Here is a 24,281-nt window from a genome sequence, read left to right as displayed (position 1 = left end):
TTAGGGGGAACTGTCCGGGGCCGACATTCGTCTGGAAAGTCTTCAGAGAACCCAGTAAAAACTTCAGACAGCACAGCCGGTGACAGGATTCGAACCCAGTCACGGCGTGGAAAGCGATCATCCTAACCACTAAGCCACGGGAGCTGGTGGCGGATAAACGTAAAGGACGGTTGTTTCCGTCTGCATTCCAAGTTTTACAACAAAGGGGATGATACACGCGTAGAGAAGCGACACCGCGAATATCCGGCTGCGACATCACGGCAGGAGTCGCTGTGGGAGCAGTCACGTGCTTACGAGAACCAATAGCGATGGACCAAGTTCTCGCTCCTCTGACGTCATCTCGACGTCGAAGTTTGTTTAAGCGTTTATATCTCGCTAATTACGACTCGCATCAATAAAAACTAGGGACGGGACAATTTTAGGCAGGGACTCGAGATTCGGGAATCCGAATCCTAGTGCCCAAAACGGCGAATCGAATCTTTCGAATCCACCAACCACGTTTGTTTGTTTCTTTTAAAAATTGGCGCCAGCGGAGTCCGCCGAAACCCTGGTTGGCCGGCGGGTGTTTTCTTGGTTGTTTGTTTACATTGCTCTGGACTGAAAGAGTTCAGGCAGGAGCTATTACATTGCAGCTTTAAAAGTAACATGGTTTTGCCCCTGATTGTTTCTTAGTTTTATGGAAAGAATTCAGACTCGAGAGTTTATGTATTTCCTGTAGTCCTGTAGTCCGATGAACAACATGTTAAATAAATTACATTTAAGAAGTATATGGGTATGTTTTCTCCTGAAAGTGAACTATTATTTAACTTGTTTTTCATTAAACAAAGGTATCAAATTCTGCTTCAAAACGCGTGTCAGTAGAAGTGTTTTTTCCCTCTGGCTTTTTAAACCCTGTCTAAGAAAGATTCGAAAGATTCGTGTATTCGCAGAACCTTCGACGATTCGAATTCGGATTCGGAAAATTCTGGATTCGTCCCATTTCTAACAAAAATTATAAGTCTTAGTGAGGTTAGATTTTTGGTGTCTTGGAAACTTTTCTTCTTAGTCAATAGTCCTAGTCAGTTAATAGTCTCAGTAGTCTTCGTACAGTGGTCAATCTAAGAATAGCACATTTAAGCCCAACCTCACGCCTGTTCCTATTGGCTGCAGTAGCTAGCCGCATCACTGTACGTTGCGACAAGTAGTGCGCCGACACCAAAACTGTAAGAGCCCTGTAGGCGGCACCCACTTCTCCTCCGTTGCGGCACCTCGTGGAGTTGCAGTATAATTTCTGCGGCGGAGTAATTCTGTTTGAGTTGAGACGGGTGTAGGTGCAGGGTGCCGCTGCAGTACAAGGAGGGCACGCTAGGTTGCAAAATGTTCGACTTACGACGGCATCTGCCAAGAGTTCTTTCTTTTTTTTTTTTTTAATTTGGGGTTTTACGTTGCGAGACAACTCAGATCATGAGCGACGCCACAGCGGTCGGTCTGTGGATTCCTTTTGCAAACCTGAGGGTTCTTTAGCGTGCGATGAAAGCTCATCACACGGCACCCCGTATTAAACGTCCCTCGCGGAAGACGGCGTGTCTAAGCAACTTGTACCCTGTCACCAAGTTGCTGACGTCCTCGGCCGACGTCCTCGGCGATCTCGGGATCAGAAGGCGAACACGCTACCGACTGAGCCACCGAGGCCGGTCTGCCAAGTGTGGTCGGAAAAACGCGGATGGTGCATGCCCCCTTTATTACCGTACACAAATACCGTACACACTTCTTTCGGCAGATCTGAATGTGCGCCTCGCGAAATAGTACGCGCCATGTTGTATTGCAATGGAGGAAGAGCAAGTGACAGAATAAGGTCCTTGTTCCGCTTCCTGCGAACGGATATTGCGCACAAATCCTTGTCTAAACTCTATTGCGTCGACGTAATTGGGAAGCGTGGCTTCATGCAACGTCAAATACCAGTCCAACGTAACGCAATGCTACAAGAAACAGGACCGTAGAAATGTTCATCGTGAAAGATGTAGCAGATATAGTGAAACTGAAAGCAATCTGTATAACATAGTCGGGTGCTTTAAGCGCACGCTTGCGTCATATTCTTCTTGTTGGCAAGCGTTACACTGGCGAGTGTTAATAGTGAATCATTTATGTAGCTGATCTGAAAACACTACATTTCCAAAAAAGCAGGAAATACGAATTTCCCTATTAAAGGTATCCTAAAGATACTGTAAAGCAGTAAAGCTGATATCAAAAAATCTACATATTAATTTAATTATTATAATTAATTATGATTTAGAATAATAGCCCTCAGCACTCATGTGTCCCAATTTTCGTCCCAATTGCGGTCATACTTTCGAAAATTAAAATTGCAAATTGTCTGCAACACTGTGTCTAAGTTGCCACCAACTTGCGCGTCAAGAATGGCGGCAAAACTACATTGCATCCGCACAACACTGTGTCTAAAACAGAAGTCGGCTACGTAGTCATCATGAGCGGCAAGCCAGTCGGGGACATGGATCACTGTTGCTCGACAAATGGGGATTATTTCCCACCAGGCGTCGCCCCGAGCCGTTTTACCGGAATTTTGCTAGCATATTAAAAATATTTAGCGTTGCCTGTCACATGTATAACTTGATGTGCTGTGTTTACAAGCAACAGGCTGTTAAACTATGCCACCAACATAACCTGTCGGTCTGCTGCTCTACGGTACCTTGAATACCCCTGTCACACGGGTAGCCTTCAATCATCATTGAAACCAATGGGCATTGAACGTGCGCGTAGTGTCACCTAGCGTGTAACGTGTTAGCCTCTCAAAGAGCATTGTTAAATGGTGTTTGCGAGGTTGACACTTTACAAGTTTGGTGGCGCTACTGTTTATTGCCCATTAGAGCACTACAAACCAACCGCTTCCGGTCAAGAGATCCAACGAGTCAAGAGATCCATCGAGTCAGGAGATCCAACCGGTCACGTGACAGGCGAGTCAAAAGATCCAAAGCGTCAAGAGTTCCAACCCGGTCAAGAGATCCATCGAGTCAGGAGATCCAACCTGGGCAAGGGGTACGAGACCATCTCCAAGTAAAGTACCAACTACCTGACATCATTAGTACTTCAAGTAAAGTACAAAGTGCTACGCAAAGAACATCAAGTACTCGTCACGTACACCGCCAATTTAATTTGTATCACTCTGCATTTCACTGTTTAGTAGCTATGTCTTGCTTCTTCAGCAAAACTTTAGCGAGCATTCTTGGCAGATGCTATGAAGCCATAAGGTCCTACTGGTTAAGTGCTAACTCGTTAGCATGAACTGAATCAGATGGCATAGTTTGCAGTTTCATGTACAGAGGCAATCAGTCAGGTGTGGTGTGATTATGCAAAATAGTACTCTGTAGTATGCAAAATAGTAGTACAGTCAAACTCCTTTATAGCGAACACCTTTTTAACGAAAATACCACTACAACAAATTTTTTTTGCGGTCCCGCTGGAGCCTATAGGTCCAATAATGGACATCCTTTTTAACGAAAATACCTTTACTGCGAATTTTTTTTGCTGTCCCCTGAGCTTCGTTGTAAAGGAGTTTGACTGTATACACTCTAAGAAAAAAATGTAGAATTTCCTACGCAAAGTGGCAGCAGGACAGTAGTTCTACCATTTCGTGCCAACCCACACGCGAATTCTCCCCCGCGGGTGGCGTTCCTTTCCCTTGCTCCTTTATCTCACGTTTGCTCTAAGAGAAAGTGGTAGAATTTCCTACCAAAGCTGGTAGAACGACAGTTTCTACTCTGTCGTTTGTTGCTACTCTGCAGTTATATCCAAAAGGTAAAACTGGTTGGAGTAGAAATGTGGTTGCAATGCAGCTCTACCGAAATGGGTAGAAAATCATCTTGGGTAAGTCAGAGTATACTCTGACTTACCCAAGATCACCCGCCTAGTGTGATGTTTCGGTACTAATCTTCGGGTGTAACAGGCTAAGAAATTTCAGGGGGAGAGCACAAGCTAACAGAGATTATTCGTTTCTGGGCATTCCTTGATGCTTTTTGAATTGCAACAGGTTTAAAAGACGAATATAAAGAAAATAAAAAAGGATGAAACGCAATGCAAGCCTTCACTTTTATTCGACTGTGGTCTGCAGCAATACAATCCATGTGACCAATCTAAGAAGAAGAAAAAACACGTGAAACGTATAAAATTAAAGCTTGTGTGTCTTTCAGACTGCTACTTTACTTCATCATGTAATCTAATTAATCTAATCACACATTGCGATATAGAATGATTATTAATTGCCAATGAAGGGAACAATATAAAGAAAAGCCATGCATTGAGGAAACTGAAATGAGAATTGCCGAACTCATCGCGCTGCCGGTTGCAGTGTTATAATGTATGCGTGCCTTTGCATCGCATTCGTTTAGAATAAACATAGAAGCATTGGTGTTTTTTTTTCAACATTTCAAGCCTCCCAACAATGGCTTTTCTTCAACAAATGTGCTCTTTAAAAGCGCAAAAATCGTTTTTGGTAAAATGTCAGACTGGGACGTTGGTACTGCATCTCACTAAAAGCGCTAAAATGATGGCAAGAAGTCGAAAACACACATATAGCGCGACCTGTGTGCTTTCGACATCTTGCCATCATTTTAGCGCTTTTAGCACTTGGTATTTTTAATACTTTTTCGTGATTTTTTGTCTGGTTCCCAAGTTTGGGTACTTGAGTACTTGATGGGAAGTACTCATCTCATCGTCATCATTTATTGTTGTTGTTGGGAAGTATTGGGAAAAAGTATTTTAAGTAGAGTACAAAGTACACGATTTGAAATGTACTTAAAGCGAAGTACTACTTGAGTACTTGGTTTCAAGTACTGCCCATCACTGCTGTTACGTCAGCTGAGTATATGCTACTACCAAACCTGATCGTCCGGTACCTCGCAGCACCCACCGCAACGTTAGCAACCCATAAGGCAAAGTCTGATGATGAAATCTCTTTATAGCGAAACCTGGACGAGGGCAAGGGTGTTCACTAATGCCGTTCCTCGCGTGGAGCCGTTGTTCTCATTCTGCTCGAGGTTTCTCTCGGGGCGACACATCCGTACCGGTGTTCCGGTGGCTCGCCGTTTTGGCCTTGGAAATTTCGCTCCGGAAGCCTAATTACACTGCCGCAGGAAGTTTTGACACGAGCAACTCGCTACAATAAGGTCTGCGCCGCCGCTGATGCTACGTCGCTCCAGAAAACCGCTGGCGGTCAAGAAAGCAGAAGAAACCGCGTAAAGTTGCTGGCTGAGATTTATATGCAGGATCGGCTGGAATACTTCAGTACACACTCATATTGGCTAAGCAGGCGACGGTGCAGCTACCTTGCATCTGTGAATTTAGATGTCATCTGCTTGTCATCTGTGTATCCAGGTGTATTCTGCCAGGTGTCGTCTGCAATCAATGAGCACAAGTAACCAACGTGGTTACGGACTAGTCTTCACACAAAAGTTGTGTGCGAAGATTTTAGCTGACGCTCTCGCTCAAGTGAACAAAAATTGGATCACCTTTATTGCTTTCCATCTGCCCATAGTTCTTCTACGAAAGGGGTTTATCAGCTTAGAAACCGAGAAATGGAAAAGGCACCAGGAATTGGATTGATGCTTTCACGAGGCCAAAGTCTATAGAGTAAAGTATAATACACGCCGAATCCTATATGCATATCAATGTCAAAGATGTCACAGTGTCGGCGCTCCTCCCTCCCACTTGCCTCCTTCTTTTTATTTTTAATTGAGAGGATAAAACATGAAATCACCAACAGCGTGAGAATGTCATCATCGTTATCTCTTTCCCGCATGTGTGTGTGTGTGTGTGTGTGTGTGTGTGTGTGTGTGTGTGTGTGTGTGTGTGTGCGTCATGCAAATAATCAACTGTATAACGTTTTCTCGTTAAGCTTTCACAAATACTGACATGAGTGTCGAGTGTCATTCTTTACTTATGCATCAGGGTGTTATCGTGTCAAAATGAAGAGACAAAAAGCATATTACAGGAGCACTGCGGTGAATCCCAAAATCTTCGTTTTTCGGTTCAAAGTGTTCTCCAACGAATAAAATGAGTTCCTGGGTAAGAACGATGACCACACGTGACCTAGAGAGCGAGCGCGAGGGCTCTGTATTCCACACCTTTGAAACACCCTTTTTCTCGTGAAAAGAGCGCGTCACAAAACGAGAGGACGTCGTGATCGACAACCGTGTCACCATGTTGTAACTTACACTGTGTTTGACTCTCGGCTTGACTGTGACCGTTCCCGTTTTGCCATTCCCCCTTTTCCTTTCTGTTTTCTTTTTGCTCTACGTAGGTGTACTGGGGTAGCCAGTCCGATTTAGTTGTGACTCACCTCCCTTTTTTTCTATCCATCACCATCATCAGGACGTCGTGACGTGTGCTAAACCCTTCACGTGACCAGTGACGTACAGCGGCACAGCTCAAGCATGTATTATACCCCTGTCACACAGGCAGTCTTCAATAGTCATTGAAACCAATAGCCATTGAACATGCGCGTAGCACCACCAAGCGTGCAACGCGTCAACCTATCAGGGAGCATTCAGTCTAATGCTATTTAGTAAGTTGACGCGTTACACACTTGATGGCGCTACGCGCTTGTTCGATGGCCATTGGCTTCAATGACTATCGGAGACTCTCCGTGTGACACGGGTATAAGCTGCGCGTGAAGTGCGAAGAACAAACAATGAAACACGGTGCCTTCACTACGTCATGAGCGCATCGTGTCGGCCTCCGCGACTGCTTTCTCCGACTGTTTCTTTTCTTTTTCTTCTTTTTTGTAAATTCCATTGTACAGCTATAACGCACCGCAGAGCGAAAATATTTAATAGCATGGTAACTCCTGGTTGACAGCTTGACAGATGAGGCAGGATTTTGAGCCATGTTAAATGTCACCTCATTGCTCGTTTAAAAACGGTTTAATTCGTTGACGTATAAATGGATTCCCGGCGTAGATGCCCGTCAGAGACGTGCTTCACCGGAAGAAGTTCGTCGAATTGTTGCGTCAGAATTATCTTCAAACCTCTCACGTACAGGAGCCACGCGAGAGTGCGAAGTAATTGTCCGTCAGTTTCCTGTCCTAGCATACACCGAGTCTGTTTGAAAAGAAGAAGAAGAAAAAAATCCACTCGCAGCAGTGCAGCGGCCACGACGAAAGCTGCCCGCGTGATGGGCGTGTTTAATGGGGAGGAACACTGAAGCAGGCGAGGGCGAACAAGTGCTGCTGCATAGCACACTCGAAACGTGATGGGTCGTCGTTCGCTGATCGTTGAGGCGAGCCCTAACGTAATTTCGGATATCGCCAGCTCCCATGCATGCATGCATAATACTCACTTACGTAGTTGAGCAAGCAAGGAGAGACCCTCCACTATGGAGGGCCTTGTGTGCGATAGTTAGGTCGCCTTCGAACAGGCTTGTTTGGTATTGATAACTGACCGGTGAGAGCTTTCTTTCCTCTTTGAAATGGCCGCTTCTTTATAGAGGAAATGTATGTATTTTCTTGGTGCGAGTTGCATTTTAGAGGGACACTACGGACGTATTGACAAACGTTGAGATCATACCTATGAAGTAATTAATTACGAGTAATTCTTTTTGTTTTTTTATTCCGTGTGAGCGCCGCGAAGCAACTGTGGCCACGAGCGGCGTACAGATATGGAGAGCCTGAAGGACTGGGGACAGATAGGGGAATTAGTACGCGTCCTGGGCCGACTTCAGGGGGAACTGTGCCGACATTCGTCTGAGAAGTCTTCGGAAAACCCAGGGAAAACATCAGACAGCACAGTCGGTGGTAGGATTCGAACCCACCACCTCTCAGACTTCAGTGCGACCTTGTGTACCATCAACGAGCAGGACGCCTTAACTCGCTTGGCCACACCGCTGGTTACAAGTAATTCAATTACTGTAATTAATTACATTCTTAGTAATTCATTACTTCCAGAATTACATTCAATATGATGTAATTGGAGCTCTGTAAGTGAATTACTTTTGCAAGTAATTTGAAATGCACTCTGAATTACTTTTGGTACCACTTTGTATGCGATTTGGGGCACACCCTCATTTCAGATGTTGGCTCTCTTTCGCAATGTCCGCGATTTTTTCTCTCTCTAGAAAGACAAGGTTATCGTGGCTGGAACTGTGTGTGCTGGAACAGGACGCAATGTGTGCTCAACAGTCAAAGCCAGGACAATCCTATCCTGTTTGGTGACGTTCGTCGTCGACGTATGGTTGGCTAGCACCAACCAAGTATTTAAACCAACTTAATTTATTTATTATTAAGTTATTATTTCCTTTATTAAGGTACTATTAAGGTATACTACATACATACATACTACATACTATTAAGGCATGCCAATTATTTATTATTATTATTATTATTAACCAACTTAAATTATTATTTAAGTGAGCAAATGTTAGACAAGGATCTCATCACAGGTTCTATCGCGCATCCTATAGGTACAAGAGTCGAGACAGACCGGTTGTATGACAACTTAAGACAATCTGCAATGACATATTTTAAAAATGCAATGGGAGCTTTAGCTCAGAAGGTCACATCACATCTGATGAGGGGGCCTACTGAACGTTTTAGATTTGAGTGTGGCAAAAACAAAAGTGCTGCATCATGGGAGAAAGAGTTTGAAATGTACAGTTTGCAACATACCTGTCTGGTAACGACAGCTTGCGGTTTATCCGGCCTGGAATCGCCAGGCGTTGCAAGATTATTTGTTTCAACTAATAAACACGTACTGGGTAGCATGTCGTACATGTTTATTAGTCGGAAGAAACGTTCTTGCAACACCTGTAGATTTTACACAGGATAAACCGCAAGCTGTCGATTCCAGACAAGTATGTCGCAAGCTGAACCTGTCAACCCGCTTGAAACCTTCATGAAGTATAATGTTGGTCTACTGGAGCACTGCTGGGTAGTCCATCTGTTCTGTCGTGGCTGTATAATCATGACCAGAAGTCGTGGCGGTATATAACGAACAAGGACTTTAAGGACCTTAGTTAGACTCAATGACCTGAATTCTGAAGGCCAACGGACCTTTTAAGTTAACGTATGAGCAGCATTCCCCATACTACCTGGAGAAGAAATTTCGCTTGTGTTAGGCATGACTTAAAAAAGGCCGTTTTTCGCTGTCTACTATTGTTTCTGTTAAATAACAAGCAGATTTCCCCTTTTCGCCTTTCCATCATCATCACTTTCTCATCCCTTCCACCAGCGGAATGGGGCAGTGTACCGTCATTACGGCGGAGAATGACCCACCACATCATCATCCCATTTATGTGTGTGTGTGTGTCTCCTCTGCAATTCCAAGATTGTACAATTTGTGCTCCACTACCACGTGCGTTTTCCCTGTCGTTTCCCCCGTGGATGGAATTGAGTATAACTCGATTATTCTTATAGGTAACTGTATAGTTGTAACTGAGCTAAATTCTTATTTTGTAATTGTAACTGTAACTTAATTACTTTTATGAACATGTAGTTGTAATCGTAATTCAATTACTTTTAAATGTAATTTTTACTGCTCTGCAGGACGTTTATTAGCTTTTACAGAATATTTATAATGAAGCTGGGTAATTCCATTTTAAATTGATCAAGGTCTGCCGATGACATTTTTTGATTTCACTGAAAAGAATATATGTTGGAAACGACCTTCAGTGAAGACGAAAGCAGGTGCCCGGAGCTTCCTACGATCAGCCAGTCCACAGAAGGAGAGGGTGTAAGGTGGCGCCGTATTCGCGACGTGGTTTTTTCTCGCGACACTACAGGCCTTACCGACGCCATTTCATTTGCGTCACAACCCTCATAGCTGTCACACATAAAGTCTGTGCACTCTAGTATGCCTGTAAGGAGTGAAAGCGGTCACACTTTAAAGGGACGCTCAAGAAAAATGCCGAAGTCAGTAGATATGACAAAAATTTTACATTTTTTAGCTCTCACAGTTCCTCGACGGCAGATCAAATATCCGTAAATGAAGTATATTTTTAATGCGCAATCTTTCCTCGATCGTTTAGTATATATAGAACACCATTCTACCCATTTTCATTGCCGAAAGAGTTGTCAGTAAATTTAGGTGAGTGCAGAAAATTGCCTATGTTTGGTATGGCATACCCCAGCCGCTGCAATACTTATTCCAATTATTTTCTGGTTACTGAAAGGCCAACGTGTCCCCTAAATGCAGGTGCAAATATTTGTTGCACTATTTTAGTAGGGTGAACGCAGTGAATTTTTCTCTGTACCCAGGTCTCGCCATTGCAGCCTTGCACTTGGACTCCTCTTTCGAGTGGCACGCCACCACGCGTTTCTCATTTCACGGGGCCTGTGGTCTCCCTGATGTAGCACTGATTCCTGCGGATGCGAGCACTTACTTGTGGACATGTCCACGTCGGCATTCTTATTTATGTGCAACCCGTTGCCGCCATATGCCGTTGCGAGACCAACAGATGGCGACTCAGAGTGGAGTACTGACTTGCAATGTGTAGCTCAGTATAGCAACAAATTAAGCACCATTACTCTGTAGAAAGCACTCCTTATTTTGCAGGTGGAAGGGGTCGTAAAGGAAGACCTTCCAAATTTGACCAGAAAAAAAATAAAAGTGCCCGTATTGAGCTGAAATTAAGCACAGTTACTCTGTAGAAAGCCCTCCTTATTTTGCAGGTGGAAGGGGTCGTAAAGGAAGACCTTCGAAATTTGACCCCGGAAAACGCAGAGGTTAGCCTTACCTTTTTTCCATTTTCAGAAAAAAAATAAAAGTGCACGTATTGAGCTGAAATTAAGCACAGTTACTCTGTAGAAAGCCCTCCTTATTTTGCAGGTGGAAGGGGTCGTAAAGGAAGACCTTCGAAATTTGACCCCGGAAAACGCAGAGGTTAGCCTTACCTTTTTTCCCATTTTCAGAAAAAAAATAAAAGTGCCCGTATTGAGCTGAAATTAAGCACAGTTACTCTGTAGAAAGCCCTCCTTATTTTGCAGGTGGAAGGGGTCGTAAAGGAAGACCTTCGAAATTTGACCCCGGAAAACGCAGAGGTTAGCCTTACCTTATTTCCCATTTTCAGAAAAAAAATAAAAGTGCACGTATTGAGCTGAAATTAAGCACAGTTACTCTGTAGAAAGCCCTCCTTATTTTGCAGGTGGAAGGGGTCGTAAAGGAAGACCTTCGAAATTTGACCCCGGAAAACGCAGAGGTTAGCCTTACCTTTTTTTCCATTTTCAGCAAAAAAAAGTGCACGTATTGAGCTGAAATTAAGCACAGTTACTCTGTAGAAAGCACTCTTTATTTTGCAGGTGGAAGGAGTCGTAAAGGAAAGCCTTCGAAATTTGACCTCAAAAAACGCAAAGAGGTTAGCCTTACCTTTTTTTTTCATTTTCAGCAAAGAAATCAAAGTGCTCGTATTGAGCTGAAATTAAGCACAGCTACTCTGTAGAAAGCACTCTTTATTTTGCAGGTGGAAGGAGTCGTAAAGGAAGGCCTTCGAAATTTGACCCCAGAAAACGCAAAGAGGTTAGCCTTACCTTTTTTTTTCATTTTCAGCAAAGAAATCAAAGTGCTCGTATTGAGCTGAAATTAAGCACAGCTACTCTGTAGAAAGCCTCTTTATTTTGCAGGTGGAAGGAGTCGTAAAGGAAGGCCTTCGAAATTTGACCCCAGAAAACGCAGAGGTTAGCCTTACCTTTTTTTTCCATTTTCAGCAAAGAAATCAAAGTGCTCGTATTGAGCTGAAATTAAGCACAGCTACTCTGTAGAAAGCCTCTTTATTTTGCAGGTGGAAGGAGTCGTAAAGGAAGGCCTTCGAAATTTGACCCCAGAAAACGCAGAGGTTAGCCTTACCTTTTTTTTCCATTTTCAGCAAAGAAATCAAAGTGCTCGTATTGAGCTGAAATTAAGCACAGCTACTCTGTAGAAAGCACTCTTTATTTTGCAGGTGGAAGGAGTCGTAAAGGAAGGCCTTCGAAATTTGACCCCAGAAAACGCAAAGAGGTTAGCCTTACCTTTTTTTTTCATTTTCAGCAAAGAAATCAAAGTGCTCGTATTGAGCTGAAATTAAGCACAGCTACTCTGTAGAAAGCACTCTTTATTTTGCAGGTGGAAGGAGTCGTAAAGGAAGCCCTTCGAAATTTGACCCCAGAAAACGCAGAAGTTAGCCTTACCTTTTTTTTCCATTTTCAGCAAAGAAATCAAAGTGCTCGTATTGAGCTGAAATTAAGCACAGCTACTCTGTAGAAAGCACTCTTTATTTTGCAGGTGGAAGGAGTCGTAAAGGAAGGCCTTCGAAATTTGACCCCAGAAAACGCAGAAGTTAGCCTTACCTTTTTTTTTCATTTTCAGCAAAGAAATCAAAGTGCTCGTATTGAGCTGAAATTAAGCACAGCTACTCTGTAGAAAGCACTCTTTATTTTGCAGGTGGAAGGAGTCGTAAAGGAAGGCCTTCGAAATTTGACCCCAGAAAACGCAGAAGTTAGCCTTACCTTTTTTTTCCATTTTCAGCAAAGAAATAAAAGTGCTCGTATTGAGCTGAAATTAAGCACAGTTACTCTGTAGAAAGCACTCTTTTGCAGTTGGAAGGAGTCGTAAAGGAAGGCCTTCGAAATTTGACCCCAGAAAACGCAGAGATTAGCCTTACCTTTTTTTTTTCATTTTCAGCAAAGAAATAAACGTGCTCGTATTGCTCTCAGCAAATACTCTTTACCGGGCATTTTTATTTTCTTGAGAATCAAGGGCTTCGTACCAACCAAATTAATTTATTAAGCATTGGAGCAAAGCACATACTCCAAATTTTAATCACCAAAATGCAACTGAATAGTCACTGAAAGGATTGACACTCTGCATGAAGATAACCTGGGAGAGACGACAGCGCCCCGCTGGTCGCTGATGGCCCAGATGACGCACCTGCTTAGCCAGACGATATTGTTAGGATAAGGTTCGAATAAGCAGGCATGATGAAGAAAGGAAAGACAATGGTTTATTAGGGCTTTTGGGAGGTAAAGGGCTGAATTAGAGTTCATGGAAGACGATTACTCATCGACTATGCCCGATGAACTCCAGGGCTTGCATGGCGCTCTTTACACTGTCGCTTACACTGATGAATATCCCAGAAAACAAAGGACGCCCTGCAATGCATATATACTAGGCGCGGGTTACCACTTTGCTACACGACCACTGGACTATGAAAAATCCTCAGACGGACTCATTGCAGTGGCGGATACCGGAGGAATACGCACCCTAGGACCTCAAGCGTCCTTTTGCCCTCAGAGACTTCCTTCTTCAGACTCTCCAACTGAGTTCGATGCTGCACATCTATCGCCGCAGGACCTGTTGCAATGGCTGATGTTTGCAGAATTTATTCATTCGGACTTTTCTAAAAACAAAGCAAGCGCGTAATAGAATAACACGTGCAGCGTAGGATAACTCTATACATATTAAATAGTTTGCACTTATGGCATTACAGGAAAGTACCAGCGAATAATGTATATGAAAAGCAACAGATTTGCCTTATACGACTTCCTCCTTTCCCTTTTCCTTGTATGTACTAACTAAACGAAACATTACCTGCAGTAATAAAAAGTTTAAAAGAAGTGCCTTAGCCAGCGTAGTGCCAATGTACCTGCGAATAAGAAATGCCCTCTTGCTACTACCTGACATTATGGACACCTTCACCAACATCTCCTTTCTTCCTTTCAAACCTCTTTTTCCATTTTTGCCGGAAAAATAAAAGTGCTCAAATCGACCTAAAATTTTGCAGATACTCAGCAGGAACTGCGCTTTAATTTTAGCGCAAAATTTGTAGCGAAAACGGACCTTCGATTTTTGGTGCTAAAAAACCCCAAGGGCTTACCTTTTTTCCATTTTTGCCGGAAAAATAAAAGTGCTCAAATCGACCTAAAATTTTGCACAGATACTCAGCAGGAACTGCGCTTTAATTTTAGCGCAACTTTTTCACCGAAAACGGACCTTCGATTTTGGGAGCTAAAAAACCCCGAGGTCGATTTTGGGAGCTAAAAAACCCCAAGGGCTTACATTTTTTTCCATTTTTGCCGGAAAAATAAAAGTGCTCAAATCGACCTAAAATTTTGCACAGATACTCAGCAGGAACTGCGCTTTAATTTTAGCGCAAAATTTTTACCGAAAACGAACCTTCGATTTTGGGAGCTAAAAAACCCCAAGGGCTTACCTTTCTTTCCATTTTTGCCGGAACAATAAAAGTGCTCAAATCGACCTAAAATTTTGCACAGATACTCAGCAGAAACTGCGTTTTAATTTTAGCGCAAATTTTTCACCGAAAACGGACCTTCGATTTTGGGAGCTAAAAAACCCCGAGGTCGATTTTGGGAGCTAAAAAACCCCAAGGGCTTACATTTTTTTCCATTTTTGCCGGAAAAATAAAAGTGCTCAAATCGACCTAAAATTTTGCACAGATACTCAGCAGGAACTGCGCTTTAATTTTAGCGCAAAATTTATAGCGAAAACAGACCTTCGATTTTGGGAGCTAAAAAACCCCAAGGGGTTAGGCTTACCTTTTTTTCCATTTTTGCCGGAAAAATAAAAGTGCTCAAATCGACCTAAAATTTTGCACAGATACTCAGCAGGAACTGCGCTTTAGTTTTAGCGCAAAATTTGTAGCGAAAACGGACCTTCGATTTTGGGTGCTAAAAAACCCCAAGGGCTTAGCTTTTTTTCCATTTTTGCCGGAAAAATAAAAGTGCTCAAATCGACCTAAAATTTTGCACAGATACTCCGCAGGAACTGCGCTTTAATTTTAGCGCAAATTTTTTACCGAAAACGGACCTTCGATTCTGGGAGCTAAAAAACCCCAAGGGTTTACCTTTTTTTCCATTTTTGCCGGAAAAATAAAAGTGCTCAAATCGACCTAAAATTTTGCACAGATACTCAGCAGGAACTGCGCTTTAATTTTAGCGCAAAATTTTTACCGAAAACGAACCTTCGATTTTGGGAGCTAAAAAACCCCAAGGGCTTACCTTTCTTTCCATTTTTGCCGGAACAATAAAAGTGCTCAAATCGACCTAAAATTTTGCACAGATACTCAGCAGAAACTGCGTTTTAATTTTAGCGCAAATTTTTCACCGAAAACGGACCTTCGATTTTGGGAGCTAAAAAACCCCGAGGTCGATTTTGGGAGCTAAAAAACCCCAAGGGCTTACATTTTTTTCCATTTTTGCCGGAAAAATAAAAGTGCTCAAATCGACCTAAAATTTTGCACAGATACTCAGCAGGAACTGCGCTTTAATTTTAGCGCAAAATTTATAGCGAAAACAGACCTTCGATTTTGGGAGCTAAAAAACCCCAAGGGGTTAAGGCTTACCTTTTTTTCCATTTTTGTCGGAAAAATAAAAGTGCTCAAATCGACCTAAAATTTTGCACAGATACTCAGCAGGAACTGCGCTTTAGTTTTAGCGCAAAATTTGTAGCGAAAACGGACCTTCGATTTTGGGTGCTAAAAAACCCCAAGGGCTTACCTTTTTTTCCATTTTTGCCGGAAAAATAAAAGTGCTCAAATCGACCTAAAATTTTGCACAGATACTCAGCAGGAACTGCGCTTTAATTTTAGCGCAAATTTTTTACCGAAAACGGACCTTCGATTCTGGGAGCTAAAAAACCCCAAGGGTTTACCTTTTTTTCCATTTTTGCCGGAAAAATAAAAGTGCTCAAATCGACCTAAAATTTTGCACAGATACTCAGCAGGAACAGCGCTTTAGTTTTATCGCAAAATTTTTACCGAAAACGGACCTTCGATTTTTTGTGCTAAAAAACCCCAAGGGTTTACCTTTTTTTCCATTTTTGCCGGAAAAATAAAAGTGCTCAAATCGACCTAAAATTTTGCACAGATACTCAGCAGGAACTGCGCTTTAATTTTATCGCAAAATTTTTACCGAAAACGGACCTTCGATTTTGGGAGCTAAAAAACCCCACGGGGTTAGGCTTACCTTTTTTTCCATTTTTGCCGGAAAAATAAAAGTGCTCAAATCGACCTAAAATTTTGCACAGATACTCAGCAGGAACTGCGCTTTAATTTTAGCGCAAAATTTGTAGCGAAAACAGACCTTCGATTTTTGGTGCTAAAAAACCCCAAGGGTTTACCTTTTTTTCCATTTTTGCCGGAAAAATAAAAGAGCTCAAATCGACCTAAAATTTTGCACAGATACTCAGCAGGAACTGCGCTTTAGTTCTAGCGCAAAATTTGTAGCGAAAACGGACCTTCGATTTTGGGTGCTAAAAAACCCCAAGGGGGTTAGGCTTACCTTTTTTTCCATTTTTGCCGGAAAAATAAAAGTGCTCAAATCGACCTAAAATTTTGCACAGATACTCAGCAGGAACTGCGCTTTAGTTTTATCGCAAAATTTTTACCGAAAACGGACCTTCGATTTTGGAGCAAAAAAAACCCCAAGAGGTTAGGCTTACCTTTTTTCCATTTTTGCCGTAAAAATAAAAGTGCTCAAATCGACCTAAAATTTTGCACAAATACTCAGCAGGAACTGCGCTTTAGTTTTAGCGCAAAATTTGTAGCGAAAACGGACCTTCGATTTTGGGAGCTAAAAAACCCCAAGGGCTTACCTTTTTTTCCATTTTTGCCGGAACAATAAAAGTGCTCAAATCGACCTAAAATTTTGCACAGATACTCAGCAGAAACTGCGTTTTAATTTTAGCGGAAATTTTTCACCGAAAACGGACCTTCGATTTTGGGAGCTAAAAAACCCCGAGGTCGATTTTGGGAGCTAAAAAACCCCAAGGGCTTACATTTTTTTCCATTTTTGCCGGAAAAATAAAAGTGCTCAAATCGACCTAAAATTTTGCACAGATACTCAGCAGGAACTGCGCTTTAATTTTAGCGCAAAATTTATAGCGAAAACAGACCTTCGATTTTGGGTGCTAAAAAACCCCAAGGGGTTAGGCTTACCTTTTTTTCCATTTTTGCCGGAAAAATAAAAGTGCTCAAATCGACCTAAAATTTTGCACAGATACTCAGCAGGAACTGCGCTTTAGTTTTAGCGCAAAATTTGTAGCGAAAACGGACCTTCGATTTTGGGTGCTAAAAAACCCCAAGGGGTTACCTTAGGGGTTACCCAAGGCTTACCTTTTTTTCCATTTTTGCCGGAAAAATAAAAGTACTCAAATCGACCAAAAATTTTGCACAGATACTCACCAGGAACTGCGCTTTAATTTTAGCGCAAATTTTTTACCGAAAACGGACCTTCGATTCTGGGAGCTAAAAAACCCCAAGGGGTTAGGCTTACCTTTTTTCCATTTTTGCCGGAAAAATAAAAGTGCTAAAATCGACCTAAAATTTTGCACAGATACTCAGCAGGAACTGCGCTTTAGTTTTAGCGCAAAATTTGTAGCGAAAACGGACCTTCGATTTTGGGTGCTAAAAAACCCCAAGGGGTTAGGCTTACCTTTTTTTCCATTTTTGCCGGAAAAATAAAAGTGCTCAAATCGACCTAAAATTTTGCACAGATACTCAGCAGGAGCTGCGCCTTAATTCTAGCGCAAATTTTTTACCGAAAACGGACCTTCGATTCTGGGAGCTAAAAAACCCCAAGGGCTTACCTTTTTTTCCATTTTTGCCGGAACAATAGAAGTGCTCAAATCGACCTAAAATTTTGCACAGGTACTCAGCAGGAACTGCGCTTTAATTTTAGCGCAGATTTTTTACCGAACACGGACCTTCGATTTTGGGAGCTAAAAAACCCCAAGGGCTTACCTTTTTTTCCATTTTTGCCGGAACAATAAAAGTGCTCAAATCGACCTAAAATTTTGCACAGATACTCAGCAGAAACTGCGTTTTAATTTTAGCGCAAGTTTTTCACCGAAAACAGACCTTCGATTTTGGGAGCTAAAAAACCCCGAGGTCGATTTTGGGAGCTAAAAAACCCCAAGGGCTTACATTTTTTTCCATTTTTGCCGGAAAAATAAAAGTGCTCAAATCGACCTAAAATTTTGCACAGATACTCAGCAGGAACTGCGCTTTAGTTTTAGCGCAAAATTTGTAGCGAAAACGGACCTTCGATTTTGGGTGCTAAAAAACCCCAAGGGCTTACCTTTTTTTCCATTTTTGCCGGAAAAATAAAAGTGCTCAAATCGACCTAAAATTTTGCACAGATACTCAGCAGGAACTGCGCTTTAATTTTAGCGCAAATTTTTTAGCGAAAACGGACCTTCGATTCTGGGAGCTAAAAAACCCCAAGGGGTTAGGCTTACCTTTTTTTCCATTTTTGCCGGAAAAATAAAAGTGCTCAAATCGACCTAAAATTTTGCACAGATACTCAGCAGGAACTGCGCTTTAGTTTTAGCGCAAAATTTGTAGCGAAAACGGACCTTCGATTTTGGGTGCTAAAAAACCCCAAGGGGTTAGGCTTACCTTTTTTCCATTTTTGCCGGAAAAATAAAAGTGCTCAAATCGACCTAAAATTTTGCACAGATACTCAGCAGGAACTGCGCTTTAATTTTAGCGCAAATTTTTTACCGAAAACGGACCTTCGATCCTGGGAGCTAAAAAACCCCAAGGGGTTAGGCTTACCTTTTTTTCCATTTTTGCCGGAAAAATAAAAGTGCTCAAATCGACCTAAAATTTTGCACAGATACTCAGCAGGAACTGCGCTTTAATTTTAGCGCAAAATTTTTACCGAAAACGGACCTTCGATTTTGGGAGCTAAAAAACCCCAATTGGTTAGGCTTACCTTTTTTTCCATTTTTGCCGGAAAAATAAAAGTGCTCAAATCGACCTAAAATTTTGCACAGATACTCAGCAGGAACTGCGCTTTAGTTTTATCGCATAATTTTTACCGAAAACGGACCTTCGATTTTGGGAGCTAAAAAACCCCAAGGGGTTACATTTTTTTCCATTTTTGCCGGAAAAATAAAAGTGCTCAAATCAACCTAAAATTTTGCACAGATACTCAGCAGGAACTGCGCTTTAATTTTAGCGCAAAATTTTTACCGAAAACGGACCTTCGATTTTGGGAGCTAAAAAACCCCACGGGGTTAGGCTTACCTTTTTTTCCATTTTTGCCGGAAAAATAAAAGTGCTCAAATCAACCTAAAATTTTGCACAGATACTCAGCAGGAACTGCGCCTTAATTTTAGCGCAAAATTTGTAGCGAAAACAGACCTTCGATTTTTGGTGCTAAAAAACCCCAAGGGTTTACCTTTTTTTCCATTTTTGCCCGAAAAATAAAAGTGCTCAAATCGACCTAAAATTTTGCACAGATACTCAGCAGGAACTGCGCTTTAGTTTTAGCGCAAAATTTGTAGCTGAAACGGACCTTCGATTTTGGGTGCTAAAAAACCCCAAGGGCTTACCTTTTTTTCCATTTTTGCCGGAAAAATAAAAGTGCTCAAATCGACCTAAAATTTTGCACAGATACTCAGCAGGAACTGCGCTTTAGTTTTAGCGCAAAATTTGTAGCGAAAACGGACCTTCGATTTTGGGAGCTAAAAAACCCCAAGGGCTTACCTTTTTTTCCATTTTTGCCGGAACAATAAAAGTGCTCAAATCGACCTAAAATTTTGCACAGATACTCAGCAGAAACTGCGTTTTAATTTTAGCGCAAATTTTTCACCGAAAACGAACCTTCGATTTTGGGAGCTAAAAACCCCGAGGTCGATTTTGGGAGCTATAAAACCCCAAGGGCTTACATTTTTTTCCATTTTTGCCGGAAAAATAAAAGTGCTCAAATCGACCTAAAATTTTGCGCAGATACTCAGCAGGAACTGCGCTTTAATTTTAGCGCAAAATTTATAGCGAAAACAGACCTTCGATTTTGGGAGCTAAAAAACCCCAGGCTTACCTTTTTTTCCATTTTTGCCGGAAAAATAAAAGTGCTCAAATCGACCTAAAATTTTGCACAGATACTCAGCAGGAACTGCGCTTTAGTTTTAGCGCAAAATTTGTAGCGAAAACGGACCTTCGATTTTGGGTGCTAAAAAACCCCAAGGGTTTACCTTTTTTTCCATTTTTGCCCGAAAAATAAAAGTGCTCAAATCGACCTAAAATTTTGCACAGATACTCAACAGGAACTGCGCTTTAATTTTAGCGCAAAATTTATAGCGAAAACAGACCTTCGATTTTGGGAGCTAAAAAACCCCAAGGGGTTAGGCTTACCTTTTTTTCCATTTTTGCCGGAAAAATAAAAGTGCTCAAATCGACCTAAAATTTTGCACAGATACTCAGCAGGAACTGCGCTTTAGTTTTAGCGCAAAATTTGTAGCGAAAACGGACCTTCGATTTTGGGTGCTAAAAAACCCCAAGGGCTTACCTTTTTTTCCATTTTTGCCGGAAAAATAAAAGTGCTCAAATCGACCTAAAATTTTGCACAGATACTCAGCAGGAACTGCGCTTTAATTTTAGCGCAAATTTTTTACCGAAAACGGACCTTCGATTCTGGGAGCTAAAAAACCCCAAGGGCTTACCTTTTTTTCCATTTTTGCCGGAAAAACAAAAGTGCTCAAATCGACCTAAAATTTTGCACAGATACTCAGCAGGAACTGCGCTTTAATTTTAGCGCAAAATTTTTACCGAAAACGGACCTTCGATTTTGGGAGCTAAAAAACCCCAAGGGGTTAGGCTTCCCTTTTTTTTCATTTTTGCCGGAAAAATAAAAGTGCTCAAATCGACCTAAAATTTTGCACAGATACTCAGCAGGAACTGCGCTTTAATTTTAGCGCAGATTTTTTACCGAAAACGGACCTTCGATTTTGGGAGCTAAAAAACCCCAAGGGCTTACCTTTCTTTCCATTTTTGCCGGAACAATAAAAGTGCTCAAATCGACCTAAAATTTTGCACAGATACTCAGCAGAAACTGCGTTTTAATTTTAGCGCAAGTTTTTCACCGAAAACAGACCTTCGATTTTGGGAGCTAAAAAACCCCAAGGGCTTACATTTTTTTCCATTTTTGCCGGAAAAATAAAAGTGCTCAAATCGACCTAAAATTTTGCACAGATACTCAGCAGGAACTGCGCTTTAGTTTTAGCGCAAAATTTGTAGCGAAAACGGACCTTCGATTTTGGGTGCTAAAAAACCCCCAAGGTCGATTTTGGGAGCTAGAAAACCCCCCAAGGGCTTACCTTTTTTTCCATTTTTGCCGGAAAAATAAAAGTGCTCAAATCGACCTAAAATTTTGCACAGATACTCAGAAGGAACTGCGCCTTAATTTTAGCGCAAAATTTGTAGCGAAAACAGACCTTCGATTTTTGGTGCTAAAAAACCCCCAAGGTCGATTTTGGGAGCTAAAAAACCCCCCAAGGGCTTACCTTTTTTTCCATTTTTGCCGGAAAAATAAAAGTGCTCAAATCGACCTAAAATTTTGCACAGATACTCAGAAGGAACTGCGCCTTAATTTTAGCGCAAAATTTGTAGCGAAAACAGACCTTCGATTTTTGGTGCTAAAAAACCCCCAAGGGGTTAGGCTTACCTTTTTTTCCATTTTTGCCGGAAAAATAAAAGTGCTCAAATCGACCTAAAATTTTGCACAGATACTCAGAAGGAACTGCGCCTTAATTTTAGCGCAAAATTTGTAGCGAAAACAGACCTTCGATTTTTGGTGCTAAAAAACCCCCAAGGTCGATTTTGGGAGCTAAAAAACCCCCCAAGGGCTTACCTTTTTTTCCATTTTTGCCGGAAAAATAAAAGTGCTCAAATCGACCTAAAATTTTGCACAGATACTCAGAAGGAACTGCGCCTTAATTTTAGCGCAAAATTTGTAGCGAAAACAGACCTTCGATTTTTGGTGCTAAAAAACCCCCAAGGGGTTAGGCTTACCTTTTTTTCCATTTTTGCCGGAAAAATAAAAGTGCTCAAATCGACCTAAAATTTTGCACAGATACTCAGCAGGAACTGCGCTTTAATTTTAGCTCAAAATTTTTACCGAAAACGGACCTTCGATTTTGGGAGCTAAAAAACCCTAAGGCTTACCTTTTTTTCCATTTTTGCCGGAAAAATAAAAGTGCTCAAATCGACCTAAAATTTTGCACACATACTCAGCAGGAACTTTAATTTTAGCGCAAACTTTGTAGCGAAAACTCTTACACTGATGAATATCCCAGAAAACAAAGGACGCCCTGCAATGCATATATACTAGGCGCGGGTTACCACTTTGCTACACGACTATGAAAAATCATCAGACGGACTCATTGCAGTGACGGATACCGGAGGAATACGCACCCTAGGACCTCAAGCGTCCTTTTGCCCTCAGAGACTTCCTTCTTCAGACTCTTCAACTGAGTTCGATGCTGCACATCTATCGCCGCAGGACCTGTTGCAATGGCTGATGTTTGCAGAATTTATTCATTCGGACCTTTCTAAAAACAAAGCAAGCGCGTAATAGAATAACACGTGCAGCGTAGGATAACTCTATACATATTAAACAGTTTGCACTTATGGCATTACAGTAGTGATAGTACCAGCGAATAATGTATATGAAAAGCAACAGATTTGCCTTATACGAGTTCCTCCTTTCCCTTGTATGTACTAACTAAACGAAACAGTCCTGCAGTAATAAAAAGTTTAAAATAAGTGCCTTAGCCAGCGTAGTGCCAATGTACCTGCGAATGAGAAATGCCCTCTTGCTATTACGTGACATTATGGACACCTCCATCAACATCTGCTGGTCACAAACCAGCTGAATCTCACCTGCACTTCCCATGGATCTGCATGCTTTCTACTTCTCCAATGTGAAGTCACCCTTAAAACGTTTTTTGTGCTATTGGCCTTGACTCAACCTTCATCCCACCAAGACCTGCATTATCTGCTGCAGAGCCATTCCGAAGTGGTGGTGAAAGGGGGGGGGCCCTCCCTGGAACCTTCCCTAGAGGGGACACCAGGCAGCCAGTCCTAGAAGCTCACAAAGATGTCAATACAGCGAAAGCCAAGAGAATTTTCACCTTGCAGAACATTTATGAACGAAATAAATTCCCATGATGCATACGCGTGGCTAGACATGAAGAGTACATACATTAACTCTGTTTAGCTGTCGAATTTTTGTCCCCCTGGCTTTTTTATTGTGCAGTCTTTTGTAGACAGTGTTTCTGGATGGAGGTGGGGGGGGGGGTCACGATTATCCTGCCCCAGGCAAAAGCCAGAGGTCAAAGCCAGTGCAGAATCTGCTGGGTGCATCCTACTGAAATGCAGTCTCACCATAACCAGTATCGCCAAGTGTAATGACACAGCCACGGCACGAAGTATTGCCTGAGCGCAGAGGTCCTCCTACCACTTAGAGGGCACTCGCTACTTTCAGTCTCGGCACTATAACAGTGTGCACTAACATACCCTAACCCCACTGGATAACGGTGAATGCCATCAGCAACCAGGGCCGATCATTTGATTTAATATGATCCCCATCTTGTGTGTACTGTCCATTTTACATTTCATCAAAAAATCTACTGTTTATATGATAAGATCACCATATTTTACCCAGTTTTACAGCTTCCAGCATGAAACCTGGGACGGTCTCGTAACCCTTTCCCCTCTCATAAAGTGTACCATTCGATTGCCCTTTACTGAAAATGTAATACCGCGAATTTACCCGACAAAACACGTCACCGTTATTAAATAGCCGAATTAAATTGACAAAGATTGCAGAGCGTCCCGTGATCTGTGTTGGCAACAGTAAGAATGGCCATGTCGCCCTGCGAGAAAGTCAGTGATAGGATACTGAAATCGTCTGCTTTTGCGCGCGCTAGTGCATCGGCGTGAGCTGACGACTTTCAGAAGTTATTGGGGACCGCGGCAACTCTCGTACATTTTCTTTTAGTTCTCAAGTGAAAAACGCACATTCTAAGAAGTGGCCCGCATGGTGGTTTAGAACAACTATGTTAATCTTCAGAGAAAAGTAAAAGTCGAAGGACAACCCCACCCACAATCACATGTCTGAAGTCACCGGCCATCGGCGCGAGCGGTCGCATTACACTCCCCGTTGCACGCAGATCATGGTTCGAAATGAAGTGTCACTGACAACGTACACGGAGAAGGAGTGCACGTTTAGTTTAAGAAACGCATAAAATACTCGCGGAAAAAAAACACGTGACTTAGCTTCCACGTATCCGATTATGCGCCACATTATCGGAGACCCCCACAGTCAATGCACAGACTACATTCTCCGGTCGCGGAGATATATGAGTGGGTGTCCTCATTTCGAGAGCAAAGGGGATGACTCAACCCAAGGTGCTTCTGCAAGTTACAATTACCATGACAACGGCGGCGTACCCGCAGGCTGACGTCATGCGTGACGTTGCATGAGAGAAGCGCAAGTTTCGTTGTCTGCTATTACGGTACGT

The sequence above is a fragment of the Ornithodoros turicata genome, chromosome 5, assembly GCF_037126465.1.
Source record: "Ornithodoros turicata isolate Travis chromosome 5, ASM3712646v1, whole genome shotgun sequence".
NCBI lineage: Eukaryota > Metazoa > Arthropoda > Arachnida > Ixodida > Argasidae > Ornithodoros > Ornithodoros turicata.
Note: the sequence above shows the minus strand (reverse complement) of the source record.